Source organism: Haliotis asinina, chromosome 11 (assembly GCF_037392515.1).
Source record: "Haliotis asinina isolate JCU_RB_2024 chromosome 11, JCU_Hal_asi_v2, whole genome shotgun sequence".
NCBI lineage: Eukaryota > Metazoa > Mollusca > Gastropoda > Lepetellida > Haliotidae > Haliotis > Haliotis asinina.
In genome coordinates this window covers 9964004-9985074 of record NC_090290.1, presented here as the reverse complement: position 1 = coordinate 9985074, position 21071 = coordinate 9964004, and the positions used below count along the sequence as shown (strand labels likewise).

Genomic DNA, 21071 nt, shown 5'->3' with positions numbered 1-21071 from the left:
CAGTATACTTGGAGTGTAACGACTAACTCGCTGATACCTGTGAAGGTCCCGGAGTAGAATAGGCAACCCATGCATGCCATAAAAGGCGACTACGCTTGTCGTAAGAGGCGACTAACAGGATCGGGTGGTCAGGCTCGCTGACTTGGTTGGCACATGTCATCGGTTCCCAATTGCGCAGATCGATGTCAATGTTGTTGATCACTGGTCTGGTCAGACCACCGCCATATAGCTGGAATATTGCTGAGTGCGGCGTAAAACTAAACTCATTCACTCACTAACTCACTAAGTCGCTGAAGTGGTCTTCAGTATTAAAAGCTGTTGTAGTGTCCTTTACTCAAATGCTAAATATAAACTGATCCATGTAGTATCAGAGATAATATCACGTTGACACCGGAAATGGTGCTTCAGCTTTAGGGGCACTTGGTATCCGGGGAAGTGTCACATAATTACATCTGACCGGGAGGCCATTCCATCTACTGGCTTTTCTGATACTCCTGCAGAACGCATTGTGGGTGACGTTCAATCGGCATGTCACCTAGCAATGACGTCATATGACACAAAGTCAGCGTCATACTAACTCATTGGAAATAGCAACTAGTCTTTCAGTAAGGATCCGATGTCATCTATTGTGGACACAAAAGCTCAGCTTTAGTTTAACGTTTATCCATAGGCCATCTTTGGGTCATCGTTTGGACATTGGTTACATGAATTCTATCATTCGACATTAATAAAATATTTCCATATTGGTAGTTTTAATTAAGTAATTACATATAGGATGACTGTACGTATTTTCATTAAGATACATTTTAGTTACGAATTTTCAAAGACATGCCGTAGCTTCAAACAGATGAGCTATAAAGTTTATTTCTATGCACGAGAATCGTGGTGTGTATCACGCCTGATGGTCATGTTCTCGACCAATGGTTTACTGGATGCCAGCAATTACTCGCGTACCAATACCCACGTGAAGGTACTAAACCTTTAATCCGACACCCCCCGCACACTAAATTAACGGGGGTGCCGGGCTGAATAAATGAGACTAAGTTACGTTTATTCAATTTGTTATTAACAAAAGTGCCGGGTAAAGCCGATTATTGGATAAACGGACGTCGGATGAACGACACTTGACTGCATCTGATTATGCGATTGGTTATTGAAAGCAAACAGGTAACAATACTGGTGAGAAGTGCAGTCAATTCAAACATATTCACTTTATGTATACTTGACCAAAATGGTCGACGTGGCTCAGTGCGCGGCATCTTGGTCCATCAGAGTGAACCGTCATCGTGTAGTGATGATCTAGAGTTGATTATTAAACAAATCCGACATTATGTAGCTGCGGCCTTCATCAACATTCACTCGATGTCCTCAGTCACTGTATTCGTCGTCACAGCTGACAACCTTTAGTCTCTATGAAAAGGTTGGTTTCAAATTCGTAGCATATTTCTGTTCATATTGCAAACAGATCAGATTATTGACAACAATTTATTTTTAAATATATTTCATTTTGAACACACACATACCTAAAATCGATGAGCAGAACTCAAGTTCAGAAAATTTACAGATTTTTACAATTCTCACTTTTGAAACTTAATCGCCATAACGAGGCTCCGGCAAAAATCATTTTCCTCACAGACAACGGACGCCTCAGCATGAGGACATTTGACAGACCTTTGACATTCCTCGACCGCTGAAACTTTTCATTCTTAAGTAAACAAGGCATTTCTCTTTATTCGGATGGTGACAGCGTTCTATACTACATTTAACCTAAGTCATCAAGTGAAATTAGTTACGAAGAGCAGGCAAAGAGATTGAAAACTCCTACCTATGGCGGCTGATCACAAAAGGACGATTCGCACTTTTACATCGATTGAGGAATGAACTGTTTGGTGTACTGTGGACAAGCCATTAAGCATAGGACCCGAAGAGGCGCGTAGAGTTTAGCTAGTTGGGTCCTTCAACCCTGCTTACTTCAAGTTGAATGTTGCACGCCTTGACGAGGACGCGCTAATCCCCGCTCGCGTTCCTGGGCACAATTGTTGATTTTTCATTCATACGATCAGCAATTTATGTCTGATTTATGATGTTTCCTGTTTTATCTTCTAGTGGGAATGATTCTGCTCCATATGGCTGACGGAATACGCCAGTGGTTGTGGAACTAGAAGATCCGACTGACGAATATATCAACTTTTCCCTACGGTTGGAGGATTTCATTCGTGAAAGGAGCATTGCGTTTGTGCAGGAGGGATAGTGCTATGGTTAGAACATTCTCCTGAGCTTCTCCGACGAATGGTTAACGGATACTTGTAACAGAGGTAATTCGCTTTTGCTAATACAGTTTTGTCAATTGTATCGAAAACGATTTTTATAATAACGTTGTTATAGTCAGATTGCTATTTTACTGAAACAGCCGTGACAGGGTGTCTTCAAATATGCCAATTTCATGGCTATTTCGCATATGATGTTTGTATTGCGGTATATTTGGGGGGCACATACATCACAGTGTTGTTTGATTTCTAGGTCCGGGTTATTAACGCAGCTCAGTTCGGACAGCCTAGAAGTTATTCAACCCAACGAGTCTAAACATATGGTACACATCTTGAACTAAAAGAACACAATACATCAAAGGAACATATTGATTTCTTATTTTTTAAATGTCTGATCGTTTTATTTGTTTTCGTTCTGCATCCCTTGCAAACATTTGAATCGAGCAGAAATACCATGAACATGTGGTTACCTCGGCCCCATGTACAGCACGCATGTCTTAGATAGAAGACGGAATCACTATACATGCATTTGCTTCTGTCTGTTACACACGCCGGTTCTTCGGTGAGTTAAGAAAATACTCAGTATTACGATCCAGTAAGGGTGTCCCATGTGACCACTATCATACAGTATTCATTTTTGAACATATTCGGAGGGCCCAACACCATCACGTTTAGAATTAAACATCATAATATGCAAATGATGATTTCCACTGCTATTTTATTCTTCAGGCCAATTGGAATCTATTCAAAGTTTCAGACTTTTGCACGACGTTTTTGCATATGTTGATCGATGTTTTGATGAAAGCATTTCGGATTACAAAAACGTTCTTCGTAAACTCTATGCGTGTCACTATGTTATTTACACTGTAGATTTAGTCGGCAAGCACCCTGCAGGGCTAGACATGACTCTACAACAATACCTGAATCAGACCCTACCCCTCTGCATATGTTAGAGCAACCGACAACGGTGCCAACCTGGGTTCATGTGAAGTGAACTAAGAACAGTAATGGTTTGTACGTCTTGGTAAATGTACATCAACACATGCAGCGATCAGTAAAGCATGTGTATGACCTGGGCGTATGTTTGATCTGTAAAACATACACGAGACATACTAATAACCTGCGCTGTATCAAACAACTACACCCCTCTTTTCCTTATACTCATCGGTTTAACTTTCAGTGTCTAATCTTGCACCAAAAGAAAATGCACACACCAGGAAAATGACTTAAACCAACACATTAAAAACATTCCCAAAATGTAACAAGGCTGAAAACGTCGGAACGCTTGAAACGTAGGCTCAAAATCACAACTTAGATGTCAGTATGAAAAATATCATCACTGGATAACCATTTCATTTTTGTTTCATTTTCAGCAAAATTTAAATATAACTGTAACGTACGTACAAGCGAATATCTCCAGGGGCTTTATTATCTGAAATGGTTTGGTAGAACTGTGTTAATCAAGTGTAACAGAGCAGTGATATCGTATATTCTCCAATGATGATGAGTTAACAGAGGAAGAGTATTTATCAATACGTCAATGTAATTCATAACGAAGGATGAGGGAAAAGCACAACTGACACACAAACGTATTCGTGTGACAAAACTTTCAGCTGACTCATGTGTTGGGTCTATGTAGATAGATTAATCACATCAGTAAATGACCGATATTTCCTGGGGAACAATTACTGACTTCTTTCATCCCACTTAACGCACTATTAGCGCTGATGGTCTCCTAGAATGGACATGGTACCAGATAAGGCACCATCGTACTCACTGTACGGTTCATTATAACATTATATGTGAAGAGACCTCATCTCGCACTTCTATAGCCAAATCACCGTTCGTTAACGCGACCTTAGCGCTACCGTTGACGTAAGTCCACGTTAAACAGTGGCGTTACGTATACAAAGGTCGCAACGTTATGATCGTCTTGGTGGACGAGACCTGTCCCTGTGTGGTAGTTTATGGTAATTTCCCGGGTCAGAAATCTGAGATCCGCTGGGATATGAAAATAATAGTGTTGTAGCTTGAGTATGCATGTTTCTTTGACACCACCGTATATTTGTACGACCTCTCCGTATGTTTCACGGCGTGCGACGTTACGTTATTATCGGGATACTGACGAGTTTGCCTCCCTGTGATAGTAACACTGGCACAATGTGTTTGTGTTTCTTTATTTAACGGCCTGTTCGTGTGGAACCTGGTCAACAATAACAGAAACAGCTGGTCTTCATATAGACTTAATATTGTGTTTATCGGATTCGTCTTTGGGGAACAACAACGGTAGAGACTGGCAGTTTGTTTCTATCACACATAGGATATTTGCTTGATCACTGTTTCAAAATATACGACTTTGTTCACAGATTTCTGACGTTTTGAAGACGAATCTAGCCATTTTCAGCTAATATGGACATATCTGTCACCAGAAAATACCATACCATAATAGATTTTGCAGTTTGTAGATAGCACGGTGGGAGTTACATTAACAATTGCAATCTATTCAAAATCAGTACTTACACATATCAAATAATCAGCATGCAAATATTAATGCAACGAAGAGTTGAAACCTTACTTCGAACGTTGTTGATGAAAATCTCCATTTTGAGTGCTCTTGTGCATTCGGAACATCCCGTGGAAGATGTGGCATATAGCGGATATTTTTGTTTGAATTATGGTATAAAAAGTATTCATTAGATGCCAGGATTGTTTCCAGTCAAATATTATTCATAATGTATTGATTAATTGATTTCCGCACAGGCATGCTAAAACAATGGAAACTGGATGCTTGTCCCTCTCTGGGGGGAACAATAGAACTATTGTGCTTGTGTAGTTCTCAGAAAGCACTCGTTGCACTGTTGTAATCATGTATTTCTCAGATGTTGGTGAAGGCATAATTGTATTTATATCCTTCCAGAAGCTTGTGTTAGCACTCTTGTAATCATGCGCTTCTCTGCAGGAAACCCAGCACAGATATATTTATGTACTACTTCTGGTCATGATCAGTTGTTCATTGACGCAAGACTGTAACTAAATTGTGTACTTGTATCAGGGTAGCCTCAGCATGATTGTAATTATGTTCTTATCACAGGGTACCCACATCATTCTTGTGCTAATGGTCTTATAACAGGGTACCCACATCATTCTTGTGCTAATGTTCTTGTCACATGTAGCATCAGGCTCTTATGTTCTTGTCAGAGGGTAGTAACAGCAAGATTGTATTCATGTTCTTGTCACAAGGTAGCCACATCACGATTGTATTCATGTTCTTGTCACAGGGTAGCCCTGAAAAGATTGTCTTTATGTTCTCGGGGGTAGCCGGAGCAAGATTGTGTTTATGTTCTTGTGTCAGGGTAGATGCAGCAACATTGTATGTATGTTCTTGAAACAACGTAAAGCGTCTGCAAGATTGTATCAATGCTCTTGTCATATGGTAGTCACAGCATGATTGTATTAATGTTCTTGCCAGATGGTAGTCACAGCACGATTGTCTTAATGTTCTTGTCACAGGGTAGCCGCAAGATTGTTGTATTTATGTTCTTATTAGAGGGCGACTGACTGAGTTCATGCCTGTCGAAAAAGGCTCGCTGACTTGACTGATGAAGCGTGTCCCATTTACATGAACTGATGCTCGTGAATCACTGGGTTATCTGCTTCAAATTCGGATATTTACGTATTGTCATTCCACAGCCGGAATATCGAAGAACAAACAGTCTGATGAACAAGGGAACAGAACACAGTCAGAAGAATCACTGGACAGAACACTGTCAGAAGAACAACCGAACAGAACACTGTCAGAAGAACAAGGGCACGGAACACTGTGAAAAGAACGGTTGAACAGAACACTGTCGAAGAACCACTGGACAGAACACCGCAGAAGAACCACTGGACAGAACACTGTCAGAAGAACAACCGAACAGATCACTGTCAGAACAAGAGCACAGATTACTGTGAAACGAACAGTTGAACAGAACAACTGGACGGAAGACTGTCAGAAGAACCACTGGACAGAACTCTGTCAGAAGAACAACCAAACAGAACACTGTCAGAAGAACAAGATCACAGAACACTGTCAGAAGAACAGTTGAACAGAATACTGTTACTGTCGGAAGAACCCCTGGACAGAACACTGTCAGAAGAACAACCGAACAGACCACTGTCAGAAGAACAGTTGAACAGAAGACCGTCAGAAAATCAGGTGAACAGACGACTGTCAGAAGAACCACTGGACAGAACACTGTCAGAGGAACAGTTGATCTGAACACTCTCAGAAGAACAGTTGAACAGAAGATTGTCAGAGGAACACTCGAACAGAACACTGTCAGAAGAACTACTGAACAGGACACTGTTAGAAGAAGATCCGAACAGAACACTATCAGAAACACTCATGGAGAAAGTGATTGTTCGGAGTCGCGTAATATTTCAAATCATTCGTGCGTGTAATGTATACCTTCCTGTTCATCTCCAAGACCAAGGCCCTGTTTTCAAGTGGCGTTTTCCAACAGTGAATATCCTTTGAAACAATGACAGCAGGTCCTCAGACAATCCATACACATGACAGCAACACAACGACAATCGAAACTGATCTTTTGGATAATGGTTTGATTGACAAATTTGAACGCCAACTATTTCAGTGAGATAAGGAATGTTTTATGGAGCGTTTTATGTCTCATGGCTGTAGGCCGAGGGTGTATGTACGGTCGATGAGGTCGTTCTCTACAGCACGGCAAGGGACAATTTGATCCCGCATTTGACCTTTCAAGGATGCAAGAGAAATAAACAGTAAGATCCTAAAGGTTAAGTATCGGAATAAATATCAAACACTGTATCCATGAACAATTTAGTACTCCCTAAACAACCACAGCTTTTGAAAAGATTAACCATTAGATTATAAGCAGGATGCAATGCCGGCAATTATTTAGTGAACCATTTGATGAATTGCGTCTTAACTTGGATCTCGCGCCACGTGCTTTTTTTTAGGATACACCTGGAATGAATTAGTTAGGGGTATCTACATGATGTATTCCATCAGTCTGTTGTATCGTAATTACCTAAGATAAGAACGTAACACAAACATAATTAAATCCACTTGGTCCGAATTTAAACGTACTATAATTAATACAAGTTTCGGGACAGGGTGAAAACTATGGTGTATCTGTTCGGACAAAATAGCACAATTTGTGATTTTGGCACAAGCGATGTAGCTCATATAGTTATCGATATTCTGATTCCTATGGACACTTGAAGCGAGGCAGGTCGCCTGAAACACATGGCTCGTCTGTATGGATTAAAATGGGACGTGGGTGTCACACTGGGGGATCTGGTGTATCTTTCTATACTGGACACTTCTGGTGGTCACCGCGGTTTTGCATTCATAAAACATAACATAACCATAACAAATCAACCATAACAAACAACAAACAAACAAACAATATTCCCCCGAAATAATACAAAAAAACGACAGTATTTAACACCACACATACAGAATGCTGGACATTTACACATTCCCGAGTCAAATCATCAAATGCAGGATTACTGATAATTCATCATTAACGACCCGGAAGTAGTACTCATGCATGCTTGGAACCAGTATCTGTGCAAATAGTGAAACTTTTATGTGATAAATCCACGTTTGAAATCATTTTTGATACTATAACCTGTAGAGAAAAGCAACATCTGATACTGAAGGTACCCATCGATAACCTTAATGAATCTCAGATTTTCCTGTGTTGTGTCAGATTCACCCCAACACGCGCCATGTTGGCCTCGACCCCTGTCTAAACGGTCTGGGCCAGATAGTGTGTGAGCGAGATAGGACGGTAGGAGTGCCTTATCAAGGTCTGGCTTGGGTGATGACTTCCTAATTAGACAACCGGTGCAAGATTCCTGGGATCTATTTCAGTGAACAAAACAACATGTTCCTGCAATGGGTGCCAAATGCATATAAAAACACTGACAACGTTCTGCAAGTGATCTCCTTTGCGATTAAAACTATCGATAACCCTTGATAAATTCCCGGGCAATTCTTTTGAGCTCTGTCGGGTTTTTTCCCGAGCGCCAAGAATTTCTGATATTCTGAGCAGCTGAGGTGGTCTTGTCAATTCCTTTGAATCAGTTGCGGATAAAAATATGTTTTGAAGGGATGTGATAAAACTCCGCTCATGTCTTTGCACGATACGGATATGGCATTTTTACACAGCTAATATTAGTTCAGGGAAATCACAATAGGATTAAGATTTTTCTGGTCGCACGTAAATACGTTCTATTATCACGGATGGTCATTGAATCACTAAGCAAATCAGCTCGATGTCAATGGTAGATAGTTGTGGGAGAGACATTTATAAATTTAACGCACCATTTACCAGATCAGGATCTGATACAATTTTGACTTTTTCCATGTTTTCGTATTAATACTTCCCTGGCCTTCTAGTGGGTTCATAACGGTTAACCGAAACGCTCTACTCGTTTCAGGGTGGTGGGGTAACCTAACTGATAAAGTGTTCGTTCGTCACACTAAATCAGGGTTCAATTCCCCACATGAGCACAGCGAGTTCCACTGATGACATAGGTTCCACTGATGACATAGGGACAAAAAACGGATGATACAGCCACACTCAGTCAAGGAACCCTGGATATTGTAGATATGTATTGTGAATTTAAACCTGGATCTTGTCTTTTTTGTATCTGTTATGTATCTCTGTACAGAACTGAGGGGCGGTGAGGTTGCCTAATGGTTAAGGTGTTTGTCAGTGACGCCCAAGACCACGATTTGATTCCCACTTGGATATAATATAAAGTCCATTGGCAAACTCACTTGCCTCCTCGTTATTAAATTTTGGTAGTCATTCGTACTATGATAGATGGAGTTTCGTGTTGTGAATTGTTCTATATGATTTAGTTATTTTCAGGTGAAATATTGCCTTGCCACTGCATGTGTTTGTAGAGATACATACTGGCTGGGTTAGGATACGATCACCTTTTTAAACTTGCTCATGCCAGTATTATCTAATGGTGATTCGTGCGCTTTTCAGGCGAACAGTAACTGTTGACTGGGGCCACAGATCATGTACCCTCTCTCTGAATATACCATGTCGGGTCCCCAATGTTCTACTAACTCTTCGAACGACGTCATAAATTTGCTGATGTCATCGATGTTTCTCCTCACAAGGCTTTCATAATTTTGGGGAATACAACCTTGGTACAAACTACGTATACAAGTATACAACAAATCCAACGTGGCGTTGGATGACTTAATGACTTTCAACGCCTTTACGTCTCTTGGGAAATAAAATGACTGGACCACTCAGGTTGTTATCAATGTAAAGAGGTGGACATTCGTGTCATATTCCCAGCTATATTTCTGCATCCAAGCATTGATGATGAGTTTGAGAGTACTGTACACTATTCACGAGAGCTGGACGCATGTATGGAGCAATCGGACAGGAATGGTTAACTCATTTTACAAATAATTGAGTTAATCTTTCTTCGTTTTGTTGTTTTGTTGATCTAATACAGCGTATCCTTCCATAGAGATTTAATCATAGTTATGAGTGAGTGAGTGAGTGAATTTAGTTTTACGTCCTACTCTGCAAAATTCCAGCTGTATGGCGGCGGTCTGTAAATAATGGAGTCTCTTATGATACGCATAGTCGCCTTTTGTGGCAAACATGAGTTGCTGAAGGCCTATTCTATCCCGGACCTTCACGGGTCAGTCATATTTATGGCAAAAGGAAGAGTGAAAACAATTTCCCACTCAAATCACGTCAGAGCCCTCTCGCTCACGGCGAAATTAACAGTACGACTGTCGTAATTTGCTGTGTTTTCACAAGAGTGTTATCCCTCAGAGACCTCCAATGGTTACAACTTTTTTTAATTGACTGGACAGCTTTACGATAGGACTGACCTCAGTTTGTAAAGTTATGTTGGACTAGTATAAGCTTTAAAATTGACCTTGTTCGTCACTCACTACTTTAAACCATCATCACCCTCGACTGACAATAGGATGCCAAAATATTATGCCAACACGGTAACAAATGTACAAATAATGAAACTAATTACTGCCAGGATCTGTTAGAACATTCTAACAAATGGGAAGGAGTTAATTGAACTATTCCGAGTTTCGCCCATGATGTCTCTCAGTACAATATCTGGATGAAGAACTTTTTGAAATGATTCGTTCAATGCAAAGAACTTGAACAAGAGAACAGCATGAATCCCTTTACTTACAGAGGGTGTATATTATCTGGGAGGTTGGCGGAGGATTGTGTGTTTATTTCTGCTCCGGTGCCAGTTGTGTAAGCAAGAGATGTGGGGAGTTAGGCACTACAGACACATACCACCAACTGTGTGTGCATTGTTTATTCATTTATGCTGTGCGATGACTTTGCAAGAACAAAGTTGCATAGCTTCTTATGTGCTCTTGGTTGGTGGGGTGCATTTCTACCGAATCTTTTACAATATGCTACCTGCTTGATAAATGTAGTTCATCTGCTTGTGGAACACCTGCTCCATTTCATTGTGGAAATGTTCAGCTTAGTTACAGTCGCTTCCCTTAATGCAACACACCTAGTTCTAAAACGCAGTGCACCTGCTGTGGAAATGCAGTACAGCTACTTGTGGAAATGCAGTACAGCTACTTGTGGAAATGCGGTACACTTGCTAGTGGAAATGTTGTTTACATGCTTTAGTATATACAGAGAACCTGCTTCTGGAACTGTAGTACACCTGCTTCATTAAATGCAGTACACCTGCATGTGGAACTGTAGTACACCTGCTTCATTAAATGCAGTACAGCTGCATGTGTAACTGTAGTACACCTGCTTCATTAAATGCAGTACATCTACATGTGGAACTGTAGTACACCTGCTTCATTAAATGCAGTACACCTGCATGTGGAACTGTAGTACATCTGCTTCAATAAATGCAGCACACATGCATGTGGAACTGTAGTACACCTGCTTCATTAAATGCAGTACAACTGCGTGTGTAACTGTAGTAAGCAGGCATGAGTGAAGGCAGTACAGCTGCATTTGGAAATGCGGTAAGCCTACTTATGGAAATGCAGAACACTCGCTTGTGGAAATATAGTACATTTGTTTCACTAAATGCAGTACTCTTGCTTTTGGAAATGCGGTAACCTGCTTGTGAAAATAGAGTACATCTGCTTGTGGAAATATGGTGCTATTCCTTGTTTAAAAGAGGATGCATACAGCGTTTGAATTTGACATATTATTTGGTGAGCGAATTTTCCAAGCAAAACTCTGTTTATAGTTTTGGTGTTCACGATGATGAGCCTTGAGCAGATGAACATAATGGCTGCTGTTCGGATGTCAATATGGCCGTCTTCATAAGTTATTAGTGATGCAAGATTTCGTTAAAATGCACAATGGTAATATGTTTGCTCAATGCGAGACATTAAAGCTTAAGTATAAAAATATACTTTTCAAAGACGAATAAGAAAAGTGTTCACTAATGACCATTTTCTATTCATAGGATGTTCTTGTGCCTCTATATAATCGAAATAAAATCATTGATGTCTCCAACCCGAGTGCAGAAATAGTCTCCGCTGTCTAGAAGACGAAATAGCTCGAGTAGCGATATTGTATTCTCTGAATGTACCGCACAAACGTCTTTCAATATTGCACTTCCATTTGAAGGTTAGAGCTGAGATTTCTCTGTTGGCTCGTAAACTTGGCTATTTTTGTGTGGTAATTTAAAGAGCGTGTCCCGACACACAAAATGCCTCAAACATTCACATATAACGTCCAACCATAGACTAACGCCTGACAGCGACTACCAGCCACTGCACTGGTAATGCTTTCTCCAGAAGGCTAAAGTCAACACTAACACCGCTAGCGTCCTGCTAGTGGCGCTGCTGTACCATAGCGCCTCTGTAGTATTCAATCATATTTTGTTAAAAACTTGGCAGCGTTGGGATATGAAGTTATTTCCCTCGTGAATCAGGATTCGCGTGGTATCGCGTGGACAACTTGATAAGGGGCAAAGTGTCAATAAGAAGGACCGAGTTAAAAGCTTTGAGAGTACGTATGGTTTTACCAAGTGCAGAGAAGCCTGAGAAGGGATTTGCCGATTAAAATCAGGTAAATGTCTCTGACCTTTTATCGATTTTCGTGTTTTACATATCACTGGGACTGCATATGAGTGAAACGTTTGTAATTGCCGGGTGCATTGGATTTGCGTTTCCGAGACAGTTCTATAATTTGATTTGATTTCAGATTTTATGGTTTCTTTTTATTTATCTTATTTCAGGCGCATGATACTATGCTCTATTCGGGTTGGTCCTATTAATCTGATGACATCTATGATATTGTGTATAGTGTATGCATTATGCATACGTGTGTGCATAACATAAAAAGCAACATACCCAAAGTACATATGATTTAGTGGGTTTGTAGCGTTGTGGTGATGGCGTTCGGTCGTCAAGGAAAGGAGTAGTGTTCGATTCTTAATGTGGGTATAGCATGCATGCAAATCTCTGGTGCCCGTCACATAAGGAATAGTGTCTTAACGTACCTGTTATTGTGTGTTACGTGTTTATGTATGTGCATGGTTGTAGTTCAGTCTTCCAGATATCTCCATAAGAAATGGATGATAGTCTTTGGCTCGATATAGGGCCAGATGTCACTGATTAGAAAGCACTTGCATTTCTAACCCATTGTTTACTGTCTGTTCTGCATTATTCAGGAGAAAACAGTGATATGGAAGACATTATCGATACGTATCGAATGTATCTATCATTTATGAATTTACAACGGCGTATTTACACAGGGGAACTGGGAAGTCCACTAGTTAAGGTATCACACCGGGGATTCAGTTTGGATACCTATATGAGTCCAAGACATATTGCATCAAGCGGCTGAAACAAACCTAACCTTAGTTACTCACACATTGACTTGACGTCTTATACGAACCATTAGGGTATCAGGGACTGAATGTAGCACGACTGGATTGTACGATGGTTATCCCCATTCCGTAGATCTGGCAAAAACGTTAATACGCCATCCATGTTTAGCTAAACGTGAAACAAACACCACATGCTCACCTGACAGTGACGTGTTTGATATGGTTGTCAAACGTGTGTTTTGGCAACGGAATTTACCCCTGCAGCGTTTTTTGTCAACTTTTATTTCACCTGTGTACCTGATTTTGTTCGATAATATTTTCCTGGCATTATAAAGTCAGACGAGCAAATCTTCTAATGATCCACATGATCTATCGCGTACCGTAACGTGGAGGTAACCCGCGAAATATCACGCTTTGACGTTAGAACGAGAAGGCGTGTGTTCTGTCTGCCATTGTTGTGAATAATTTTCACATCCAAACCGTGGAGTCTATTGTCTGCCGCTGCTTATTTCGTTAGCGCAGACAAGACATTATTAATTACTTTTAACTCCTGTTCTGTAAATGCCGTGTACACCTAGATAGATATACCTCGTGCCCTTGCTAGCTTGCCTGAACGAAGAACCATATCTATGTTTCTAAAACCAAACACGTGTACTTGGTTACATTTTGTTTGTTTAGTCAAATGATGGTACAGCATCATTGTACATTGTGTTATCTCTGTGATACCTACAGGTGCGTTTGAAGGTATTGACAATGATATTTCTTCTTGGAAATTTAGTCGTAAATCATTTACCGTCATCAACTTTGACACACGTGCGTTTTGAGTGCTTTTTGTTTCTTCGCTTATCGGTATCGCGTGTGTTTTTATGGATCTACAACTGAGAGCTTTTTGATAATTTACAAACAAACATGGACACACACACATGACATGGGTGTTTTGTTTATTTCACTGTTCTCGATTGTTGCTTTATAACAAAAGTGTTTAGTTACATAGATATTTCACATCAAATGTTGAGACTCACAAGAGTAAATATGTCCACTTACTTCAGACAGCTGTTCTAAATTTAAGTTTGCAAATCATGTCATACTGTTTATTCATCTGCGTGTGTCTGCTGGCGATACAACAGTAGTTTGTTTAATCTTCATAAATAAAACTGAAACTTAACTTGTACCTGAACATATGTATCTTGCAGGAGTACAAAATCTGTGGTCAGGTAGACGCCATTATATCTTCCTTCAACTGGTTAGATATTTTGCGCTTGTTAAGCACTAAACAACATCGTGTTTGTTGTCAGTTTTGTGTCTAGCAATTCTATCAATTATAAAACAGTCAATCTTCCTGCAACTGTCGACAAAAAACAGATAGTGAAAGTAACGAACCCCCTGCCAACCTCGACCTGCTCCTTTCTATTCATCTGTCGACAGTTCAGCTATACCTCGTTATTCCACCCCTGTCAATCCGGAAACCTCTGCATTCGGATTAGTCCGAGGTAGTCGGGGCAGATGTTTATGTGGATGATGTCATTGTGGACGATGTAGTCCGTATAATCGGGGTTTCATTGTTGAACGTGCCTTCGAGCCGGGTGCCCGTCGGCCATTTCCCTCAACGTTCCTTTGTCGCTTTGGCATCAACAGGTCCTCTTAGAATTCCTCATTTTATTTGAGATATTTGACCAGTCTTATTTAAATGAATGAATGAATGAATGAATGAATGAATATTGTTGTATATGTTACACTGAGACTGTGACATTTGTCAGTACACGAAATGATGAAACATTTCAGTCATTTCGTGAAATGGCAATCAGTATTCTTCTGCTATACTCCAGTGAAATGTTATTTAATAACTAAATCTACAAAACTGGTTCACAATCTCAACATTACGCGCGTCAAAACTTCAGCTTGGCTTTGATGTATTTACTCCTGTCTGTTTGACACGAGCAGCCACACCTCGCAAACCCCTGTCCACCACCCATAGATGAAACATAACTTGATGAAATGGCTAAAGTATATTGATTGTAGTACACTAAATGATGCAAAATGGCTGACCGTCCTATTAATTCCTCGAAATGACTGAAATGATTTTTCACCAAATGACTGATTTCACAATATATATTTTTACGTTGGGCTTTTTCGATTTTTTTTCACAAAGCAGCACATGTGTACTTTCTTTTGCTCGTCAATTTAGTTTCATTGTGTTTCATTGCCGTAAGGTTCTATCCTTGAAATAATAATGATACATCCCTGAATTATGGATATTTCACATCGTGCCGATTGCATCAGGAGGAAGACTCATGAAGATCCTTGTTAGAAGTGATCTTCAGTAACCCCTCGCTTGTCGTACGAGGCGATTAAAGCGGTCAGGTTTGTGTAGTTCCTTGCAGGCAAACTGAAATATGAAAACGAGTTTTTGGTGCTATACCGTACAGATGATTTTTAGCATATCATGCAAAATATTCATCCAGATAAACTGGCCTCAGAGCGAGTTAACACTGGTTATGTCTGATGTGGATTTGTACAGATATGTACATTGGTTAAGTAGATAAGGTTTTATGCCGCTTTTAGCAATGTTCCAGAAAAATCGGGACTGGGGTTCACCACAAATGGACTTTACATTATATCCATGTGGGAATTAAACATTGCTCTTGGGCGTGACTAACAAACGTCTTAACCATAAGCCAACCTCACCGCCCCTCAAATCTGTACAGAGATATATGACAAATACAAAACAGACAAAATCCATGTTTAAATTCAAAATATATATCCACAATATACAGGGTTCCTTGACTGAGTGTGGCTTTATCATCCTGTGTCATTAGTGGAAATTATTCCATTATAAATTCGTGGTGCGATAGGCGCGATGGTATAGTGATGGTATAGCCATGATATATCCTAGTGGGGAATTTATGCGTTAGGTAATGACGCCCACAAAAGGTTCTGTACCCACGATTAGCAACAAAATCCGCAACGTTCCATTCTTGATATGGTCGGAATACATCTAGCTGGACGAGATATCCAAATTCCTCACTTATTCCACTTAATACTCAGTAAATCTGCTTGTAGAATTAGTCCACGCTACAGGGGCTTATATATATACTGTCCAAAAAAGAAACGCATAGACGAGAAATCTATTGCAAAAAATGTTGTATTTTCAAGCATGTGTAACTCGTCCACAAATAGATTTAAGTGCATGAAAGTTTAAACCAGTTTAGAAGAAGGTAATGTCTATACAATCAGGTAGATACTTTTACATAATGGAGACGCTGAGCGCGATGGTCATGACGTAGCGCGGCCCCGACGTCGGTTTTCCTGGCCCTCTGACAATCTCTTTCAACCTGTTCCGTACAGTTTGATCGGATATCCTCTGACGTCTAGGCATAATGGCTATTGTGCTCTCACACGTGGCATTGCGATCACGCAATTGCAGTACCCGGATGTACCGATCTTCGGCTGTAGTGGTAACTCAAGGTCTGCCTGTACAGGCCGGTCATTTGGTATACCTGTTTGGTTGCAAGGATCTGTAAGCCATGATATTGTGCTCAGACTAACATTCAGACGCCTGGCAACAGGAGACTGGTAATGTACAGCATGCATTCTTTCAATGACGTAGTAATTTGACATTGAAATTTCTTCAAAACGAATGCCTATTTCTGAAAGTAATCTGGATGTTTACAGTGACAGTGAATGCTCTTTGCTGCTCAATTTCAACTGGAAGGTGATTTCTGTTGCGTTGTAGCGGTGCTCTTGTAATCCTTGTAAGAAATCTCATGAAAATCAACATTTTCAGAAAAAAATCGATTTTTTACGTGTGTAATTGTGCAAAATCATGTTATCAACCCTTTTGTTAGATATTTTGACGATAGTTTGAACACAACAGGTAATTAATAGATTTTCAAAAATAAAAATCGCTTATGTTCGTTTTTTTGGGGACAGTATATTTGACTTGGTTGATTACGTTGAAGGTATAGATATAGGCAACAGTAGGGAACGGTGCACTGAAGACTGCATGATGTAGTAGGGCATGTTTGAAGCAGAACCCTAGAGCAATATCATAGTTCGAGGCCTTATTCTCATGCCAACACCACTGTGTATTAGTAAGGTAATGTCACGAAGCTAACATCAGAGTGTAATAGTAACGTCATGTCTCGAAGCTGACACCAGTGTGCAATAGTAATGTCATGCCACGAAGCCAGTATCAACCACGAAGCTAACATCAGTGTGCAGTAGTAACGTCATGTCACGAAACTGGGGTCAGCGTGTCAGTATGGAAAAATAACGTCATGCCACGAAGGTAACATCAGTTTGGAATGATGACGTCATGTCACGAAACTAACGTCAGTGTGCAATAGTAACGTCATGCCTTGCAGCTGGCAACGATGTGTGGAAATAACGTCATACCATAACGTTACAGTGTGAAAATAACGTCTCTATTAAATCATAAAATTTAAATCATCACAAATTGAATTCACGTCACTGTTAGATCATAGTGCCACAAATAACGTCATCATTGTAACTCCACAGTGTCAACATACCGTTATTGAGTCACCTGAACGTATGCAAATATGTAACGTCAGTGCAAAAGAACGTACGTCAGAAAAGGGGCGGACACATTGCATTACTAACATAAGTTAGTTATGCTACCTCATGATAACGCTACGACGTCATAGGGGGATGAAATGTTTCATTGAACGTACGATATCATCATGTTCAATAACGATTATCCCATTCTTTTACTCTTCTTGCCGTCAAATAAAACACCTCGAGATGTTTAGACAATGTAATCAAATCATTCTCAAATATATCATGCAGGTCAGCGATCAACGAACTGCAATCAAGACAAATATTTCCATTGCCTAAGATGACAGGCCTTATTAGGAGCAATTAGTGATAATATTGCAGTTTAAACAGTTTGATTACGAGACGTGCACTGGTCGCAAAGTGGTAGTGATTTAGTTATTTACCGACAAACATTGGTTAATTAACATAGACCTGAGGTTACAAGTAGTGAATTCCTATGATTGATTCATCAGCAAACAAACAAGCAATCAGCTGATCGTCATCGATTTGTGGCAATTTTAACCTTAGGGTTGTTGACACAGGTGCTTCTAACTAACTAGGTTTGGCAGTAGGAACGGCCCTACCGAATCTGAATTACTTCCTGTAGAGTTTGTATCTTGGATATCGGTTGTTAACTGAAAGAAACAATTTGGAAACATAGATTCTGCGATCGAAGTGAAATGACTTGATGACTGTTGACGTACGTTCAATGTCCGCTCAAAACGTCTCGAATGACACATCCAGTCGTTTGTTTCCACATTGTGGCCAAAGCGCATGTTGAGTCTACAAGCTCAGGAACAGCTCTTGATCCTTCCAGATCCAAAACGTTTCAGACGAAACAAATCAGCAAGTGAGTAATTGACACTTCATTCTCCCAGGGTGTCTGCAAAGAATTACGGCAGGGTTTTTTTCAGTTAAATGAAATTACTGTCTATTTAAATAAGTGTTTATTATTATATGGTATACGGAGAATTTCGTGCGGTACGTACATTGGTATATGTTTTCACAGTCTTGTCGAAGACAAACTGTTCCTTTATAGTCATCTGTCTGTCGAAGTATATCTATTCGTATATATGTATATGTGTCTGTCTATCTCTGTACATTTTCATACATGTCTACCTATGTTGGTCTCTGTGTATCCATCTATCAATATTATCATCTATCAAGTTATTCACTGGTTACGAAGGGAGAAGGGAACATAATCAAACACCGAGGTACATCGAACCAAGGCGCTGAGGGACCAGTGAACAACGTATTTATCTTACCGAACACGTCAATGTTAGTTATGAACTGTTTGAGGCATGGGTGTAGGATCGCACACTTCAGCCAACCTGTGTGAATCAAACGATTCTTGCATCTTGTTGTTTTTCCCGCAGATATTATCTTAGTAAAGTCGTCGCGGTGTAATTGGCCTTCTTAATATTCGCAGGGATTACATTTGGACGTTTTGTCAAAATTTATATATTGGAATGTGAGGCAAAACTTTACGTAGCCATAGCTAGATTTTGCAGACGGCACAAGAATTAGATTTAGAGATTTAGAGCTATCTCCCTTCCATCGATCTGCATTCGCAACACATCGTTAATTTCAGTGCATGATGATTCAGTGTTTTTCGACATAAAGAAGTACTACCATGAGGTACCGAATGTATGTATGTATGTATGTATGTATGTATGTATGTATGTATGTATGTATGTATGTATGTATGTATGTATGTATGTATGTATGTGTGTGTGTGTGTGTGTGTATGTATGTATGTATGTATGTATGTATGTATGTATGTATGTGTGTGTGTGTGTGTATGTATGTGTGTGTGTGTATGTGTGTGTGTGTGTGTGTATGTATGTATGTATGTATGTATGTATGTATGTATGTATGTATGTATGTATGTATGTATGTATGTGTGTGTGTGTGTGTGTATGTATGTGTGTGTGTGTATGTGTGTGTGTGTGTGTATGTATGTATGTATGTATGTATGTATGTATGTATGTATGTATGTATGTATGTATGTATGTATGTATGTATGTATGTATGTATGTATGTATGTATGTGTCTGTCGGTCTGTCTCTGTGTGTGTATGTGCGTGTGTGTGTGTGTGTGTATGTATGTATGTATGTATGTATGTATGTATGTATGTATGTATGTATGTATGTATGTATGTATGTATGTATGTATGTATGTGTCTGTCGGTCTGTCTTTGTGTGTGTATGTGCGTGTGTGTGTGTGTGTGTGTGTGTGTATGTATGTATGTATGTATGTATGTATGTATGTATGTATGTATGTATGTATGTATGTATGTATGTATGTATGTATGTATGTGTCTGTCGGTCTGTCTCTGTGTGTGTATGTGCGTGTGTGTGTGTGTGTGTGTGTGTATGTATGTATGTATGTATTACATGTGTGTACACGTACGTGGGTATGTGCATGTATACATGCTAATGAGTAGGCATGTAAATATATGAATGTTTGAGTGCATTTTAGAATCTGAGACATACAATATAGGAAAACAATATGGGTAACAATTTCTTATATTCTGTGAATGCAACGTTTTACCTCCGCCGGCTGCCTAGTCGATTGTGTTGATGTCTTTCTTACAATCAATATATATACATTCACTTGTATTCATCATGCATTCCTGCTTGACAACGGTACAAAACTCTATATCACACGTATGAATGTTCAGTGATCACTTTGCAGATGTGTCGAACTCCGCTTTACTCGAAATATTTGCATAGGTCTTTCTAACTTTCTATTCGTTTATATTGATCTATCATCTGTTTATCGACTTTCTACATCTATTCAGACACTTTAACTATTTGCGTAGTCTGTCAGTGTTCAGCTTGGTGCATTCACCTATTTTCACCCTTCTTCCCACATCCATGATGTAGGTCATCAGTATCAGACCGCCCACCAAAAACTGAATTGGTGCCGCCATGTCCATATCTCTACAGCTAATATACACATAGCACAAATTAATGCGACTTGAAGCGACCATCATGACTTGATGCTCTTATTATACGTGTTTACTGTTATTAACTAAGCCTGGCCCTTCCTTTATGACATCACTACACATAAAAGTGCTATCAAGCAGATTAGAACGCCCAGTCTCGGCGTGTAATGGCAGCAACTACGGCTACAGCTTTATGTCATTTTGTGTCCTCCTTGCCTTTATATACAATCCAACATGGCCAATTTGAACCCCAATTCCAGATTATGTTGCCCAAATATTTCGGAAGCAAAAATTGTTCCAGCATAATAACTGTATCTTGTCTAGACAATGTGATATTACGTCCCATATTATTTTCTTTACATAACAGTTTACAAGATGAAATATGCTTAGATTTCAGAAAGCTGTGTAAGTTGAAAACTGACATGCACTGATTTCAG

General features: G+C 39.8%; 1 protein-coding gene across 1 annotated transcript in view; it reads left to right on the top strand.

The window, feature by feature from the left end:
* The first annotated feature begins 2144 nt into the window (after positions 1 to 2144).
* Positions 2145 to 21071, top strand: part of LOC137256059 (neuronal acetylcholine receptor subunit alpha-10-like) — a 52088-nt gene continuing 33161 nt past the window's right edge. The window contains exon 1 of the mRNA XM_067793741.1: positions 2145 to 2315. The gene's annotated coding sequence lies outside the window, so the exon portion shown is untranslated. The remainder of the gene's footprint in view (positions 2316 to 21071) is intronic.